We start from the raw sequence: 19324 nt of genomic DNA on the forward strand, positions 1-19324 counted from the left end.
GATTTCCAGTGTTTCATACATGACCAGCATAGGACCGAGGTTCTCAAACAGTATTGGGATTCTGCTCTTGGGGACACAGAGTAACGTCACTGAAATCAGTGGAGTGTAAAGCCGATGGAAATGAGAACCAGCAGCAGGTGTTATGTGTGAGGAAGGTTGTTACCACACTTAAACTATATAATACATTGGGCTGACACCGGGTGGTGGGGGTGGGGGGAGTCTACTGCAGCTTTGCATTATCTGTACATCCCAGACCTTCTCCATTCGGCCCCTTCTCTGTCACTGCTGACAACACCAGCCTCCCTGTCATTCAGGGCTTTCAGCCTGTATTCTAGAGACAAGGTGGGTGAGGTACTCCCTTCTGTTGGTGAGGGAGACAAGCTTTTGAGCTACACACAGCTCTTCCTCAGGTCTGGGATGCATAAGTAGTTAGCCCATATTCTAAGGGACCATTCAAGGTGAAGTGGCCCATTAACACCCCTGTCATCTTGGGACAAAAAGGGGGGTTTAACCCTCAAACCCAGCAGAAGTTGGTCCAATAAAAGATATTACCTCCCCGACCTTGTCTCTCTAATATCCTGGGACAGACATGGCTACAACAACACTGCATATAACCTGTATTCTATGTACTCCTAGCATCCCCAGTTCAACCCCCACCGGGACAGGAGATGGGATGGCGGAAGAGCAGGGCATTCCTAGGCCCCAGCAATCCTGCACCCCTGCCAAGTCCCACAGAGGCTGTTGAAGCAGGGTGCAGGTTAGAACAGTCCTGAAGATTGCAGCAGGGCCTAATGGGGACCCTCTGAATAAGGGAGGCACAAGCTGTCTCTCCTTAGAACCTGCCCTAGCATCTCCCTCAGGGATGATTCTGGCCCTCAGAATCTGTACAGTGCCTGGTACTATATCTGATTGCTCCTGACTGGGGTCGCTGCCTGCTCCTGGAATATAAAGAGGCAGATGAGCTCAGCAACCATGCTAGCCAGTAATCTGTGAATGGTGGCTCTTGAGTCTGCAAATCAAGCAGGAAAACAGGATTTCTGATGGAGTTCCTAGGGCTTTTGCACCTGGTCAGGCTGCAGATGTCATATAAACAGCCTTTCTAAAGGCACTTTGGTGCTCCTCTGTCTTGCTCATGCCAAAACAAAGTGTGGAAGTGAGTGACCTATTAATAGGTGTAGATAGAATATAAAATTATCCAAACTTTCTCAAGATGCAGAGAAGTTTCATTTTGGTTCAAGTCTTGTCTAAGTGTTCAGATTAATCATTCCCTTCTTAAGCTTGTATAATAAAAACTCTTCTTTCCAGAAATGTGATAAGGATTCATTATTGAAGATATCAAGTGCTAAGTAACTATTATGTCCATTCTCCAGATGGGGAGGTGGGGTTCCATAACTTGACCAAATTGATGGGTAAATCAGTGTTAGAACAAGGATTAGAATTTTGGAATTCCTGGCCCGGAGTTTCATGTTCCATTCACTTGACCTCACATGATCCCAACATTCAGCTCATTGCCCTTACTTTTCCTTTTAAATCCCATCTCTTTGCAATATTTCCCCATTCTGGCACATTAAGAGAGCTTTGTTCCAACAGCTTTCTAATTACAATGGCTTTCGAACAGACATGCCAAACCTTGGAGGGAAAAACCCCCTGCAGAAATTGGGCTTGTTTTTGGCTTAATTGGCTTGTGAGTTTTTTTGGCTAGTAGTTTCTTTTTTTGATCGGCTCCCGGCAAGCAGGGGCAAGAAGGGGAGAGAGTCATGGGTGCACAGCGGGCCCACCACAGTCCCAGACCGCACATTGCGGGGATCTAGTCAGAGTGTTGGGGTTCTTAGGGACTGGCATGTTTTGGCCTTGTTTTGAAATGGGATTAGCTTGATTTGGGGCTTATTGTGAAAGTCAGGGTGCTTATTTATAGCGTGAAAGTTGGCAACTGCGCTTTCAAAAAGAGGGAAAAGCCAGGAAATGGGTTCAAAGGGCTGATACCGACAATGTGTCTTGTACAGTGATTTGTTTACACAGAGGTTCATGGCAAACGAAAGCACTTTTGTTCTTTCATCAAGGCAGAACATAGACTTAGACGTCAAATGTGTACAAGGCTGAACACAGAAAGTGGTGACACACAGAGACCTGCACAGTAAAGCTTTTCTTCCTACACATACACACTAACGTAGCAATGAATCAATCAGCAGCAGATTGCGCACGTGCTATTCTGTAGGTAGCAGAGCACTCTCCACTTGCATACATCAACTGGTTGCAGGGCAGACAGAGTCAGAGAGTGATCTCCCAGGCCCCTTGCAAAGCAAATTTAAAAAAGCTGGGCTCTTCGCAACTACCTAGCTGACCTGTCTAAACGGATTCCATCCCTCCTCCCACTGCAAAGCCTGGAATACAGAAGGCAGGGAATTTCACACAAGTGAGAAACAATTTGTCAAGTTTGCACTGGCTAGTAATGTGCTGGAAGGCAAGGATGGCATGTAGGGTGACCAGACAGTAAATGTGAAAAATCAGGACAGGAGGTGGGGGGGTAATAGGAGCCTATATAAGAAAAAGACCCAAAAATCAGGACTTTCCCTATTAGGGTGACCAGATGTCCTGATATTATAGGGACAGTCCATATATTTGGGGCTTTTTCTTACATAGCTGCCTATTACCCCCCCACCCCCTGTCCCGATTTTTCACACTTGCTCTCTGGTCACCCTAGTCCCTATAAAATCGGGACATCTGGTCACCCTAATGGCATGATGTTTACCAGAGGTGGTTTTTGTCAGGTAAATCATGGTTTTTTACCATCCTAGGAAAAATTACTGAGTCCATTTGAAGGCATTTTTTATTTTACAAGCTGTTTTATTAGTGCACACTGTATTAGGCTTAGTTTTAGTTACATATTCAAATTGTGGCCACATAAGGTAGTAAAGTTGTAGGTTAATTTGGAGTTGTACAAATAAAAAGTAAAACTACAGTGGGCATAATACTAATATATATAATTATAATATTGAGCATTGGAGCGTCTGTACATATTTTGGTTTGGTTTTCAATATTATATAAACAAAAAAGTCAAAACCATTTGATTACGTGTAAATGACAATAACGCAGAGTTGTAGGCTTGAAGCATTAAGCAGCATGCAGAAGTTGAGGACGATCAGTGCGGGTCCACGTGCAATGCAATATTCTCTAATGAAAGACCAACATTGATGTAATGGATAGACCGAGCCTATTCCTCAGTTTTGAACGACTGTATCAAAGATTTGGGCTTGTCTTCACTGTGGTGGTTAGTCGACCTAAGTTACATTATTCACAGAGCTGGAGTAGTGTAACTGGAGTCAACGGAGCACAGGTCAACTTACCCCAGTGTCTTCACTGTGCTGCGTCAATGGGAGACGCTCTCCAATCGACTCGTTTTCCCAAGGAAATTGCAAACCCTACCAGGAGGTAGCCACTGTGCAAGTACCTGTATGTGTGTGTGCGCGCATGTATCTTCAACCTTCTGCCTCATTTCCCCATAAATCTGAAACCTGGTACAAATCCTGCCATATGCTGCATAATCAGAAAGATAATAAAACAAGAATCAAATAAAAAATGCTTTCCTTATTTGATGTGATTATTAAGCAAATATTGTGCTTGTGAAGCAAATGAAAGTGACAAGTCCCTTTGCTGCATGAATTGGAGAAGTAACACTTAATATAGCGTAGCCAGCAGATGTGCTGTATTAGGCTGTTCACGGGTGTTAAGTTTGGAAATTGGTGGCGACACACATTTAGTTCAGTCATATTTCATTATGTGGATTTTATCAAGATTATTTTCCCCCCTCCCTCTTTCATTAGCATTTCCTCTCTGTGGAAATGTTACAAGAAATGATTTCATTGGCTGGCCCGTTAAGACAGAAACCATCTAACAGACCGGAATGGCTGCAAACTGAACAAAAAATTGCTGATCCAAAGAACACATGGCAAGGAATTGAGGAACAGGCTCTGCACAGGCTTGTGGGTGAGCTCTGCTCTCCTTGGAACCACCCGCTGTGTGAAACTCAAATCTGAACTCCCCACCCCTGTGGTCATTAAAGATCCAGTGGCAATTTTCACAACAGTAAGCTGTGAAAAATTTCCCACTGAAACGTCCATGCAATGGAAAACTGGGGTTTTGATAAAAAAAGGAAAATGTTCACTTTCCTCAACTTTTTTTTTCTCCTTACCTTTTCACTGGGAAACCAAAACTCCCAAATAATTTCACAAATATCCAAAATAAAATAAATAAATCATTTTCAGCAGTTTTTGGCAGCCGCAAAAAAAAAACAAAAAAAAAAGATTCCACAAATAATTTCAATCCATTTTCTAGCCATCTCTAATATCAGCCCCACTTTCTTCACTGAATTCCAGTTTGGATTAATATCTAAGGGCCTGACTGAGTAATCCTTACTCACACTGGCAAGCACTAGCCCATGGCTAGTGAAGTAAATGGGACTACTCAAATGAGCATGTGTGTAGATTGTAAACTCTTCAGGGAAGGGAACTGTCTGTGTTATATGTTTATACAGTTCCCAGCATGATGGCCGGTGGCCCCTACGTACTACAGTAATACAAACAGACTGTAAGCTATTTGTATTTGTACAGCATCTTGCACAATGGGGTTCTGATCCATGCTTGGGGCTCCCAGGTTCTAGGATAATGAATAATACAATCAACAACATGAGTAACATCTGCCCTATCTAACCCTAAATGCTTCCTTGCTATCATTCAACTGGACAAAATAATCTTCATTTCCTCCTATAATATTGCTGTAATTGCTACATCCTGCTCCAGGCCTGACAACATTGCAGTGATAGATGCATCCCCATGCATATGTATATGGGGATGCATCTATCTATCCATCCATCCAAAATCCAGATAGTCATGCTCAAGTGAATAGCTGCACTGATGCAAATAAGAACCATATTTTGCCACGCTTACTAACACTGGTTTAGTACCTTATTCTGCAAGCATTCCCATTACGCTCAGTGAGATAATTCATGCAGCAAGATCCTAATGGAGAAATGCATAATACATTGCTTAAATTGGCCTTAGTTTGCAAAGGTTTATAAAACTGTTCATGTATAGATGTTATCAACTGGTAACACATGAAAAAGAAAGTCCACAATCAATCTCTTGGTCTTAGTTCAATCTCTCTCAAAGACTAATTGATGACGGAGCCTTAAATAGTGGGCTTTAATTTTGATATACATTTTGATTTAAAGATTTAATCAATGGCATTTTTCCAGCTTGAATCTCAAGAAACTTATCAGAAACCCTCAAGATTTTAAAAAAGCTTTTTGGGAATGAATTTCCATTCTTTTTATGTTCCTGATATTAACTGAAGCTGAATTTAAGTATGATACATAATACGGGGCTGTAAACATGCTTCCTAGGTCAGTCAATTTGTCTATGCTGGGCTATCATATTGGATGGCTCCAACTAAAACTGGGTTCTGAGGACCCAACACCAAAGGAGCTGGATTGGTCTGCGCCACTCAATGCACCGGGTTTAAAATTGGACCAGCAAACTGGGATGCTTTGCTACCCAGAAAATGTCTACAATGTTCCACACAGCAGAGAGTTACTATGTCATGAAAATGATCAATATTAATATATATTGTTTCCAATCTGAAAAACATCTAAGGGGAGGAGTAGATGGAGCCTTTTACCTGTTGATTCCCAGTAGTGTATTAGCACAGGTAGTCCAGTAGCACATAAGAACCAAATACAAAATCAGGACTATATTGTGTTAAGAAGAAAACAAACAGAATAAAAGAAGATAGTATCAGACTAAGATGTTATTGCGACAGGTCTGGCAATTTCCTGCAATATCCTTGAAAGACCTTATTGCATTATTTGTGTGTATTATTGTGGGCTGGAAATCGTATGTAACCTCTGGGGGTGGGGAGTGGGAGGGGGCGATGTGACAGAGGTGAGACCTGGGAACTCAAAAGACTATAGTGAAAATATGCCAGACAAGTATGGGCTTTTGAAACAATAAGTCTGAAGTGCATTTACTGGGGAATCCCTAGAAAGTGATTAATGCAAATTCCCCAACTCTGATTATGCAAAAACCCACTCTCTGGAAGCTATGCCCTGAGGAAGAGTCATGATTACCTGGGAGAGAAGGCCAATATCAAAGACCCAAGCTGTGCAAAGAAGCAGATCTGCCCACTTGGGATTCTGGTTTTAAGATAAATTTGAAACCACAGGGGAAAACCCAGTTGTGGGTGTTGAAGGACTAAAACCCACCAGAGAGTTAGGTTGGAGGTGGGGTAACCTCTGGTAATCTTTTTACCAAGTGTGTAGGTTCTTTTATTGCTTTAATATGTTTTCTCAGTAAATGCTTTTCCCTTAAGAACAAATGTGCTTGCTTAGAAGGAGCTGTGTAGCGACTTATGACGGCTGGCAATACACTAGTCACAGACCTCAGAGAAAGCAAAGTGTAGATGCTGGCCTTTTAGGCAGTCTGACTTGCTGGGGATATCACAGTGTAAATCATGGAGCAGTGCAGCAGCCTTAAAAAAAACCCTGTTGAGAGAGCAAGACGCAGGTCTCTGCCCAAGATTGGTGACATCTAATGGGTGCTCTTGTTGGATCACAGAGGGGGAACAAAGATGCAGTTACCCTGAAATGAACACTGAGATTGGATTGGTTTTGGGCCAAGGTAGTTGCTCCAGGCTTGGGTTAGAATTAGAAGACCCAGCAGGAGGCTTGAAGGTAGGGTTACTGTGGTTGTGGGCAGTCTTATTGGGCTAGGAGTTGGGGCCAGTATCTGACCAGTGAGCACTAAGGCCAGGAGGTTTCTCCGTGTTAAATTTTTGTGGCTGGTTGGTTTGACCAGGCTATGATTAGGGTTGGGGCTGGTAAGAGTTAGGTCTGGGGTCTGCCTGAGGTCCTAAAGTAGGGTTATCTTTGGGGTTCGGTTTTGGACCAGATGCTGAATTTTAATTTTGCACATTGGAGGAAATAAAAAGTGCAACAATTCCCCTTTCTCAACCCCATTCCCAAATTATGAATTGTTTAAGATGTTCATTTTGGTATAAGAAGTTGATTCTCATGCCACCTATTGGATAGATATGAAAGTTCCACTTGTGTATTTGTGGGTAAACATCAGACATCCACATGTAGCTTAAATGGTTAACAGGAAGGACAGAAGTGGACTTTAATAACATTTCCTGTATGGCTGTTTGTTTTTTAGGTTGTCACATATAACAGTCTCTTTTACAGCATACTGGGCACCCCAAACCACCTCTTTCTTTGAAAATCTTTTAATTAAGACTGGAGAGCACTGATAGGAAAAAAGGTTTAACATTTAGCATAATGGTAAGAAGAGACATATGGGTGTCCTTATTCCAGAACTATCATAGTCAGGAGAAAAAAGGCCTTCGTTTTAATTCCAGTAAAATTAATTACTTTTTAATTAGACAGGTGGGTGAGGGTAATATCTGTTATTGGACCAACTTCTGCTGGAGAGAGGCATACTTTTGAGCCACACAGAGCTCTTTTTCAGGTCTGGGAAATGTACTCCGAGTATCACAGCTAAATACAAGGCCCAACAGACAGCTTAGCATGAGGAGTTAAAATATCTCTCAAGGGACCAGTTAAGACTCTCCAGCCAAAGGAGACAGGGGGCGGGAGGGGGCAAGGAGGAAAAAAAAATAAAACTTGGGGCATGTTTAGTGGATTATAGATTGATGTAATTAAGCCATAAATCCAGTGTCTTTATTCAGCCCATGATAGTTAGTGTCTAGCAAAATTATGAATTTAAGCTCCCAGGCTCGTCTTTTGAAGGTGTTGCAGGTTTCCTTTGAGGTTTCCATTGACGAATTGTGTTGAATTTCCATTTGGACAAGGAGAAGTTCTAAAAGGTTGAAACTCACCCCACCATAGAAAGGGCTCAACAAGCCGTAGATTGCAAGTTCTTTGGGGCATGCCCTGCCTGCAATAATGTGCCCTTAAGGGAGCAAACTGAGGGCCACAGGTTTTTAAACATGGCCTTTATAATCACTGCAGGCACAAAAGAACATTTACCTCTTTAAATGACTGGATGTGTCCACGAGCTCCCTGGACTTCAATGTGCTATCATTTATGCTCAGAACTGGTAGCCGGTACAGAATTCGTCCAGCCCACATTGATGCTCCTTAAAGAGGTTGGGACTAATGAAGATTATGCAAAAAGATGCGGCCTGTGACCAGGAATATGAAAAATCTAAAGGAGGTTTCAGAGAAACTTGCCAGATCAAAAGCTGACAATACGACTGTCAGTCTCAGCAGCCTCATCTGGCTTGATCTAACAAACAGAGCTGGAGCCATACAAAGAGAAACTCAAAAAGCCATAGGCAACATGATTAATCCCAAATACAAAAGGTCAAAGGTTAAACGCCAGACCAGGAGCACAAGAGAAATATAGTTTATGGGAAGCAACCTTGAGACCCTTCCCTCTCTTCTAGCATTTCAAATTGAAGCTGCAGATTTATACATCTAGGAACAAAGAATGTTGACCATTCTTACAATATGGAGAATTCTTTCCTGGGAAGCAGTGACTCTGAAAAAGATTTGGCGATTGTGGTGGATAATCAGCTAAACACGAGCACCCAGTGCTATGTTGTTGCCAAAAGGGCTAACGTGATCCTTGGATGCACAGACAGAAGAATATCAAGTAGAAATAGAGAAGTTATTTTACCTCTACATTTGGCACTGGTGCAGGAATACTTTGTCCAGTTCTGATGTCCACAGTTAACGAAGAATGTTGATAAATTGGAGAGAGTTCAGAGAAGAGCCATGAAAATGATTAAAGGATTGGAAAACAAATTGCTCTATCGATCCAGCTTAACAAAAAGGTTAAGAGGTGACGATCACAGTCTAAACTACCTATATGGGGAACAAATAGTTGATAATGGGCCCTTCACTCTAGCAGACAGAGGTATAACATGATCCAATGGCTGGAAGTTGAAGCTAAACAAATTCAGACTGGGAAAAAAGCGTAATTAACCACTGGAACAATTTACCAAGGGTTGTGGTGGATTCGCCATCACTGGCGATTTTTAAATGAAGATTGGGATGTTTTTCTAAAATATATGCTGTAGTTCAAATGGAATCATTTGGGGAAACATGGAGTTCACTGCAGGTTCAGGGCCTTAGTGTGAAATTCACCCCCATATCAATGGCCCACTCAGGGCCTTAAGTACAAAGTAGAGTTGAATTATTTATTATGGTAAGTGCTATTATGAATTTAGCTCTATGGTTTTAATTAGTGAATAGCTCATGAACTGATATTGTGGTATTAATGATCTGCTTAAAGATGATTTTTGCATAGATTTGCTAGAATCTGATTAATTTACAAGAATAAACTCAATTAGAAAACTCAATCATTTCTAAGTTTAATTTATTTACACTGAATGAATAGATTCACATTGGAGGATGAGAAAATTACCTAGATTAATAATAATGAAATATTAATAGCATATTTATGGTAGTTATGACAAATTTTTAAAGTTGTGGGTTTAAATAAAACTAATGGACATTTTTACTATCAATTCCCTCCATCAGAATTCATCTGTTCAATTGTTGTTTCCATCAGTTTCACTGCACTGCAGAAAAAGACATCCTCTCGCAATTAAAGTGAGTTTTGATTTGCAACAGCTAATGTATGGACTTGTTTATTACCACGTGATGGCAAAGTTTGGTGCACTCCTCTAATTCTAACTGTTTTGACTCCTTTTCAATTGGGTTAGTCAATGGGTAGGAAATCCCAGGTCCTATCAAGAAGTTTTGCAATAATATTACGGTATCAAGTGGAGATTGCCAGAGCACCTTTATGTGGGCTAGCAAAGAAGTATTATCAAGGTGTAGGTAGGACATGAAAATATTATATGTTAGAATGCAGCATAATTAGAACTCATTTTCTCCTTTCAAAAATGATTAATGTTGTGTTTGAAGAGGGAAATAATGAAGGTGAACCTGCTAGTGGATTATTGACCCATGATCTCTTTCTCTTGATTTTCTCCTGTTTATACCACTGCTTCACCTCCCTGCAAAAGGCACCTTGCCATTGTGAGATGCAACAACACCTGCTATTACAAAGGAGAAGTCATTTCAGTAAGAAACAGTTACATGGAGGCCCAAAAATGTAACGTACAACATGTTATAACTGTTATCCTCTCCCAGTAATCTACTTAGTTCCTAAATATTTCTATGTCAACCCCCCACTCAGGCAATGAGAAATCAAAAAGTCTAAAGTCACTTTTTATGCACAAGGCCATGAGTTGAAAATATTTTACTTCTACTGCTGCAGAGCCAGCTAGCAGAGAGAGCACATGTTAACGACAAACCTGGCTCCTAATTTGCCAATACAACTGGGCATCTAGAATCATGTTGATGGCAAACAACTAAACAATCATATGACCCATGTTCAGTGGTGTTTGTAGAACCTAATCCTCTTCCCAGTCATCAGAGTACTTGGTTTGAGTGATGGGGAGCTTTGTGAGGCCAGGGATTTAGGCCCTCCAGGCTCAACATTCAGACCTTCATGGGGTGAAAAGAACAGATGGTCTGAGCCATGGAGAATCCTATGGCCTTATCCCCTGTCTCTCCCCAAGCCAGGAGTTTCTGCAGTTACTACAAAGACCCCAAATGATGGAGGATCAAAGCAACCAATTATCTGGCTAAGTCTTAAGACCTGTCTTATTAGTGGAATTCCTCCAAAGCCCCCTGAAACCAATCAATAGATTTCAGCAACGTACTTCGCATCAGGCCCATGTAGTTCAAATATCTCCTTGTAGATGCCTGTTCATCTTCAACTCTGCTTCTCTATTATGTCAGTAATTGCTGCAGTCCCCAAGAGACATACTGAAGCACTGAAAAGGATCGGGGGTTATAGTGGGTCACAAATTGAGTATGTGTCAACAATATGATAAAGTTGTGAAAAAGGCAAATATCATTCTGGGTTGTATTAACAAGAGTATCGTATGTAAGACAGGGGAGGTAATTGTCCTGCTCTCCTCAGCACTGGTATGGCCTCAGCTGGAACACTCTGTCCAATTCTGGGCACCACAATTTAGGAAAGATGTGGACAAACTGGAGAGAGTGCAGAAAAGAGCAACAAAAATGATTAAAGGTTTAGAAACCCTGATCTCTGAGGAAAGGTTACAGAAACTGGGCATGTTTAGTCTTGAGGAAAAAAAAGAAGACTAAGGAGGGACCTGAACACAGTCTTCAGTTATGTTTACGTTATAAAGAGGATGGTGATCAATTGTTCTACATGTCCACTGGAAGTAGGACAAGGAATCACGGGCTTAATCTGCAGCAAGGGAAATTTAGGTTAGATAATAGGAAAAACTTTCCAACTCTCAGGGTAGTTAAGTGCTGGGATAGGTTTCCCAAGGGAGATTGTGGAATCTCCAACACTGGACGTTTTTAAGAACAGGTTGGACAAACAGGGATGGTCTAGGTCATCTGGTTGAGCCTCAGCACAGGGGGCTGGACTTGATGACTTCCTGAGGTCCTTTCCCGCCCCACATTTCTAGGATAAGAGTATCCGGAAGTAAAGCATTAGCCATTTCTCATGGACTGTAAAACACAACCAGCCCTTCAGGACTTTAACAAGTAAACTGACACTGCAAATATGCACAGTCCATGTTAGGGCTGAGAACTGAGGCAGAAGCATAGAGAAATAGGTCTGACAAACTACTGCTCTCTCTAGAGGAAAACGAAGAGCCCCAGTGTGTCAAAATCCACGGAAAATATACAAATGAAACCACTTCCTTCTGCTGATGGGAGATGCTGGTTTGAAACATAGGGACACATTCTTTCCTTTAATTAAAATATACCTGCTTTGATACATTAATCTTCTTTAATAAGCAAAACTCACACTGTCCTCTCCAGTAACCTTTGCATATAATATTAATTAAACATGGCATTCTTTGACAATGCCTTTAGCTAACAGCATGAGGTAAAATGTGCCCCTAAAATGCATGAATCTGCCTCCTACACATCAGTCTTCCCAGTGGCTACAGATTCAAGGGATTTGATGCTGAGACCTAAATTACAAAGCAAAGACACTCAAAAATAATGCGACAGGCTACTTCATTTTCAAATGAAGCAAAGAATACATATAAGTGACCGATTATCCCATGTTTCTGTAGTGCAGATTCAGAAGGCTAGAGCAGAATCAGGTATCATAGTGACAGGGTCCTCAATGACCCTTTCCTCAAGACCAGGGGTTCTCAAACTGGGGGTCGGGACCCCTCAGGAGGTCGCAAGGTTATTACATGGGGGGTTGCAAGCTGTCAACCTCCACCCCAAAACCTGCTTTGCCTCTAGCAATTATAATGGTGTTAAATATATTTTAAAAAGTGTTTTTAATTTATAAGGGGAGGTCACACTCAGAGACTTGCTATGTGAAAGGGGTCACCAGTAAAAAAAGTTTGAGAGCCACTGCTCAAGACCATACGCTATTCAGAGCAAAAAGGAAGGTATAAGAACAGGTTTCAGCCTCGCAATATAGATTTCACAGCATGATTGCAATGGCAAAGCAATACCACAGGTTTCACACATAGATTGCGTCTGATGAAGTGGGTATTCACCCATGAAAGCTTATACTCCAATATTTCTGTTAGTCTATAAGGTGCCACAGGACTCTTTGTCGCTTTTTACAGATCCAGACTAACACGGCTACCCCTCTGATACTTGACACATAGATACCATAGATCTTCATCCATTGTATAATTTCCCCTCCACCCCCCGGTGTCATTTTCAATGAGAAGCGACTGGTTATTACAGCCATGATTGGCTCAGTTCTTTGAGGCCAACAGGAAGGGCACATGTGCTGGGCTTTGCAACCCTGCAGAGCTGGTACCGCTTTGCCAGAGAGAAGATCCCCTTTATCCCAGGGGGAAAAAAAAAAAAGAGAAAGAAAGAGATAATACCAGTGCTGCTCAAAATGAGCTCTCTGTGTTCCGGGAAGCAAAATGGAGCTTACAACGCTCACTTGACCTATTAAAAATGGGACAGGTGTCGACCTCACTTACTGTAGCTGGGACAGGAGTGCCAGACTACGAAAGAAGTAGTCAGAGACACATTTTAGTCTTCGTTTCTGCCCTCTCTCATCCTGTGCATGTGTCAGACTTCTGTAAAATTTGAAAGGAAAAGTGCCATTTCATGGGAATAATTGGATGTGTCAGCTAAAGATGCCTGGAGGCAGCTTTCTGGGGCACCACCATCCCTTAGTCAGCAGATTACCATAAATCTCAATGACCTTGACTGCTTTGGAGGGGCAAAGTTAACTGTCGGATTAACAGCCTCCAACAACTTCCCAAATGCATAAAGCGTGAAAAGGCTTTTCTTTCACCTCAGTCAGGACTGCTCAGTGTCTCAGCAGTTTTTCACTTCTCGCCTATGCCTTCCCCAGCAAAAACACTCTAGTGCAGGGGTAGGCAACCTCTGGCACACGTGCCAAAGCTGGCATGCGAGCTGATTTTCAGTGGCACTCACACTGCCCGGGTCCTGGCCACTGGCCCGGGGGGGCTCTGCATTTTAATTTAATTTTAAATGAAGCTTCTTAAACATTTTAAAAACCTTATTTACTTTACCTACAACAATAGTTTAGTTCTATATTATAGACTTGTAGAAAGAGACCTTCTAAAAATGTTAAAATGTATTACTGGCACACGAAACCTTAAATTAGAGTGAATAAATGAAGTCGCCGCACGCCACTTCTGAAAGGTTGCCGACCCCTGCTCTAGTGGCAACTTAAAATCACCAGTCTAGAATTCCAGGTGTTGTGTCTTTTGTTCTTCATGAAACAAAACAATGTGAAGAAATCACATGAGCACAGCTGATTCCTAGTTAATACAGATATTTATCTACTGTACAAGCATTTAAGGCCTAGCTATAGACACACTGTGGCTTCGGCTGGCTACTGGCTGCTTCTCTACATAGAACACGGTGAGCTTCACCAGAGGGCTCACTAACTATTTAAAGGGATACTACCCTATTCTTGTACACTGCAGTAGGCACTTGATGATCTTTGTGAAAACATATTAACATCCAGGTGGCGTAAGGTCTCTCGCTTTTCTGGTATCATGTGTACCACTGCCTCAGTTTCCTTTCTAGCAAGTAATTTTCCTCTCGCTTGTTGGGTAGTTTAGTTTGACCCTTCAGCTAAATTTGAGCTCAACCCTTCCAGGGTAATGAAGGTCCAAACAAAATCTTTCCTGGGTCACCAGATTGGACTGGTCTATTCATTTCCTGCTCTGTCTCCTAGGGTCCTTTCGAAAGCTTAACAGAAACAAATCAAAGAAAGAACTGCCGCTCCAGCCTCAAGCCTCCCCTTGAGTTACTGACACCCCGCTGCAGGCCAGAACCACGTCCCCCCTTTCTCCGAGGTACTTCATGCAGGCCAATGTAGTCCTTTGCTAGTGCCCTCTGGAGACTGCATTCTGGGACAGACAAAATCCTAAATTCCCAGCAGTCTAAATGGAACAAATGCACAGAGAGACAGAGTAAAAATAAAACTCCCCCACAAAATACCTAGGGGACAGCACAGTGAGCTAGGAGTCTATGAATTCAAGTTTCCTCTCTTCTTCTTCTTCCACTAACTGCTGTTAATTTCACAACGCTTATTATGGAATAAGCCTTCAGTGATTCTCCCCCTCTCTGCAAGTATCAGTCCTCCCATTTGACAGATTAAAGTAACTTTTGCCAAAGCTGGAAATAGAGCACATCTCTGATATGGCAGATCCAAGTCTCGCCCACTCGACTTTTCCGAAAGAAACTGCCAAATCTATGGGCTTGGCTAGCCTGACTGTAACCACTAGGTCACCCTCCTATGCCCAGGCCAGGAAGAGAACCCAGGAATCCCAGTAACCAGCATTTGACTGCTTTGTAGCAGTCACTCACTGGCAAAATGTGTGATCACATATAGGACAACAGCCTACTTCTGCTGGCAGTTAGTCCTCTAGCTCCAGTGGAAGAGGTCTGTACTGTGGCTCTAAAAGTCCTGTGTTCAAACCAGACTGATAATTTATGAATAGAATAATGATATGCCATCATGTAATTAAAGACTGTATCAGAACGTACACGCACAAGCTGGCAGAATTTAGGTTGCATGGCTAGCATTAATTCTGGAATTTCGTATCCTTCAAGTGCTTGACTTTGCAACCTCAGTTTTTCTTTAAAACATGGAGAGGGGAGGTTATGCAATATCAATCGATGGAATTCCTTCCTAAATTAGCACTCATTGGAGGCTTGGATGCCTCAGGACATTGCTAATAAGTTACAGAGCCTTAGCCTTCTATCAGGTCCCGAGTTTGAAAGCAGCCCAACTCAGCACAGATTGAAGGTCGTTCACATCTAACAGATATTTGGTGGCCCCCATACAAGATGAGTTTTGTGGGTCTCAGTTCCAGCTCCCTCATTACAAACTCACCCCCTCCCGCCCCTTTGCACTAATTAGCTCAGCAGAAACTGCAAGGGCCATGCAGAGGGAATTACCTTTGTTCCCTCTCGATGGGGATCCTCCCTCAGATCAGGATTGAAGCATGTTGGTAGGGGACTGCACTGGGGAAGCTTGGCCTGCTGCTGCCCTGTAGATAAAGAGAAGATCTCATTCACTGGGGCTCTCAAGCCGATGCCTTCACCAACGCTAAGTCCCCACACAATTTTTTGAAAACTGAAAATTACAATTAGATGCAAAGTATTTGCAAGTTAGTCACGGAATATTTTGCATGGGTGTTTCCTCACTGTCCTGTGGGGGAGAAAAAAAAATCTTTAACATTTTTCCACAAAAGATAGAAACCATAAGAGGGACCAACAAGCTGCTCCCTCCAGGTCTCTGTCTCTCTTCACACAGACCTATGACAAGTCTCACTTGTCCCCATGTCTCCTTCAAAGCCCGGGCTCTTTGCCTGGATAGACCCAACAGAACCTCCTGTTCCCTTCAGGTCTCTCCCTCATAAAAAAGATAAGGAGGTTATTTATAACCTAGCCCCTTTTCCCAGCACTGCCTGCAGTAGCATATACATTTTCCAGGATCCCTCTTGCAACTACAACCCCCAGAATGCCTTGTTTCTTGAACAGACCTGTGCTGCACTGAAAGCCTGCCTTAAAGGACCCAGCACCAGGGCCGACGAGAGGTGACGGAAGCCTGTAAAAATTACTGGGGCCCGGTGGTCCGGAAGGGGGCCCTGGGCCTGGCTTCATTGGCCCTGTTTAGCTGGTCCGCCCTTGCTGGGGGGCCTGAAAAAATTTTTTCACTGGGGCCCGAACCCGCTCTCGGCGGCCCCGCCCAGCACACCTTGCTACATAAAGAAAGAACGTTTTAAACCACCCGACAGTGTGCCCAGAAGCCAGTACATCTGGGCCTCTGCCTGACTAAGGTCTTGACTACCCTTGCGGCAGCATGTCGGGTACACGTAGCTACACACTGCAGTGAAAGGCAGGCTGTGTCCACACTCACTGCGCTGCGTAGCCATGTGCGGCAGTGAAAGGCTCAGGCAGGGGGAAGCCGCAGGGAAAGTCTTTCCCCACTGCCTCTTCCTTGCTGGAGGCTCTCTCCTCTACCAGAACCTCTCCTTGGAGTGGGGAAAGGCTCTGAGGGAGGAGGCAGGGGGACGCTACACTGCTAAAAGTATCCGTGTGGATGGGGGAGGCACTGCTTGGGCATGTAGAGAGCTGGGTGGGACAGATACCGTAGGATTTTTTGGTGTGTCTCCATTCGCCAAAGCACAGCCCACCATCTACCAGCTATACCTGTGTAGGATGATCAGACCGCAAGTGTGAAAAATTGGGACGGGGTGGCGGGGGTAATAGGAGCCTATATAAGAAAGAGGCCCAAAAATCAGGACTGTCCCTATAAAATTGGGACATCTGGTCACCCTATTCCTGTGCTAGCTGGGCATGGTGTCTGTACTCCATGTGCCGCCCCAAGCGGGATGCTGAATTCCAGAGTCAAAATCCCTTCAGTGAAAATGTTGAGCGCTGCTCCCGCCCCCATTTACACTGAGGTACTGTAACCTTGAGAAAGCCCCAGCTGGCTGCAACCATGATGGTATTACAAAGAGAGAGAGGGGTGCTCTCTACTTTAGGGAGGATCCGTTCTGCATTAGTTTGCAAGAGCTGGAGTTCTCCACGTCCCTCTGGGAGCATTCACGGTAATGGTAGTATGCAGCACGTTATCCCATGTTCGTGTCTCATGGTGAGGATCCTCCTACCAGGAGTGTTTATTGCTGCTCTCAGCCTGCTCTAAATCCTGCTGTAGTCAATGGAAATACTCCCACTGACAGGTTGAACATAGGCACTCAAAGCAGAGGGAGGAGTAAATAAAGACTCATTGAAGCCCTTTAACTCTCTCTTAACATGCAGACAGCAAACCCTTGGCAAACACCCTTCGGCGGAAAGAAAGCAATGCAGGACAAATTAGCTTTAGAAATAAGTATCAAATATTCATTCCGTTAATAGATATAAATAAGTGTGTTCCTCAGCAGAGTGTTTTGGCATTTAATAATATAACGTAATACACTGAAATAAAGTGACTGCCAAGTGAATAATATACCTACAGTGCAACACGCCCTGAATCGTCAGAGCCGTGTGGAGTAGCATACTGGAAAATGCCCTGATGTTACAGAAAAATATTTTGGTGCCTTTTGCATTGTGAATCTCTGAACTCAGCCCAGGCTTACAGACCTATTGCGTCAGCCATTGCTCCATTTGGAGCAAAACCCCCAAACCATTTCAGTTTCGGGGGGGGGGGGGGAAGGAAGTCAACTGGAATGTGGAGATTTCAACTGAATTTGGGAGTTTTTTCAGACCCAGACACAAAGGGCAGCTCATCCAACTCAGACTAGAACCAAAATCCTGGCCCTAGATCAGAATCACCATGGACTCTGGGGAAGTTTGGATTGGGATCTGAACACCAAGGGACATCTCTTAGCTACAGCAAAGTTTCCATGAACCCAGTGAGCTGAAACACACTAGGTTCCCACAGCGCCTTGACCAATATGCTTGAAATCCCAACTCAACGGATGTGAAAACCTGCTTATTGCCCCACGTGTGCAATGTTTGGCTTGACTCAGAACTTCCAGCAGCCCAGCAAAACATATTAGGCCAGAGGTAGGCAACCTATGGCACGGGTGCCGAAGGCGGCACGCGAGCTAATTTTCAGTGGCACTCACACTGCCCGAGTCCTGGCCACCGGTCTGGGGGGGTGGGCTCTGCACTTTAATTTAATTTTAAATGAATCTTCTTAAACATTTTAAAAACCTTATTTACTTTACCTACAACAATAGTTTAGTTCTATATTATAGACTTGTAGAAAGAGACCTTCTAAAAACATTAAAATGTATTACTGGCGCGCGAAAGCTTAAATTAGAGTGAATAAATGAAGACTCGGCACACCACTTCTGAAAGGTTGCCGACCCCCTTATTAGATGATGTCAGAATAATGAATTGGTGAGAAAGCAGGTACCTCTGCAAGCTGGAGTCATTCGTTCTTGTCTGCTTACTCCTCAAGTCATCATAAACCTCTAATTGGTAGCATCACACTTCATTTGCAGCATCTTTAAAAAGTGATTTACAATTTGTTTTGCGTAGTCCACAGGCTGCTTTATGGCTCTATTTGTTTGCAGAAGAGCATCATGGGGTGTCTGGGAAAGCAGCCCTGAAAATATGCAGCTGCAATATGTTGCCTTTAATTATTAATTTACTGTGCTGATGATGTAAAGGGCCTGAAGAGGTGGGACAGCAATAAGGGAACTATAGTAAGGAACCTGCTTGCAAACCAATAGCAGCCTGTGGCCATTGCTCTTTTGTGACTGTGGAGCCAGGGTCTCCATATAAGGGCATGTTTCGACTCGATACACTGCTATGGGGGTTGATTTAAATAGACTCGTAAAGTGGCAAACAAACCCCGTCCGCTCTGTTGACAGGCTTAAAAAAGAAGATTCTATACACATGGGTTTATGGAAACTGAAATTAAATTGTTTTCATAGTCATTATAAATGTCAGCTACACATAAAGATGAAAAACTACCCATTGAAGTTAGACACTGTCAAATAAATACAGTAAAGCACAGAGTCTCTTTGAGTCAGCAAACCTTTAAACACTGGTTGCTATGCAACTTGAGTAACATTAGATGAACAGCTCAGTAATGCACACTGAATGTGGTAAATACAGGGTTTCAATATTTATGTATCGCTCTTTATTAAGGCATTTTTATCAGACCTTGATAAAGCAAGGACAGGGAGGCCATTAAAATCAGATCCGCTCCTGTGAAGAAAGGCTGACCAGTGCTACATATAGACACAGCACAAGTATGCTATGG

The 19324-nt window shown here is 43.0% G+C and overlaps 1 protein-coding gene across 5 annotated transcripts in view; it reads right to left on the minus strand.

The window, feature by feature from the left end:
• Positions 1 to 19324, minus strand: part of CACNA1H (calcium voltage-gated channel subunit alpha1 H) — a 590082-nt gene that overhangs the window by 531155 nt on the left and 39603 nt on the right. For all 5 annotated transcript variants that reach the window (XM_044981153.1, XM_044981154.1, XM_044981155.1 and 2 more), the window contains exon 2: positions 15499 to 15590. The gene's annotated coding sequence lies outside the window, so the exon portion shown is untranslated. The remainder of the gene's footprint in view (positions 1 to 15498; positions 15591 to 19324) is intronic.

The sequence above is a fragment of the Mauremys mutica genome, chromosome 11 (genome assembly GCF_020497125.1).
Source record: "Mauremys mutica isolate MM-2020 ecotype Southern chromosome 11, ASM2049712v1, whole genome shotgun sequence".
Lineage (NCBI taxonomy): Eukaryota > Metazoa > Chordata > Testudines > Geoemydidae > Mauremys > Mauremys mutica.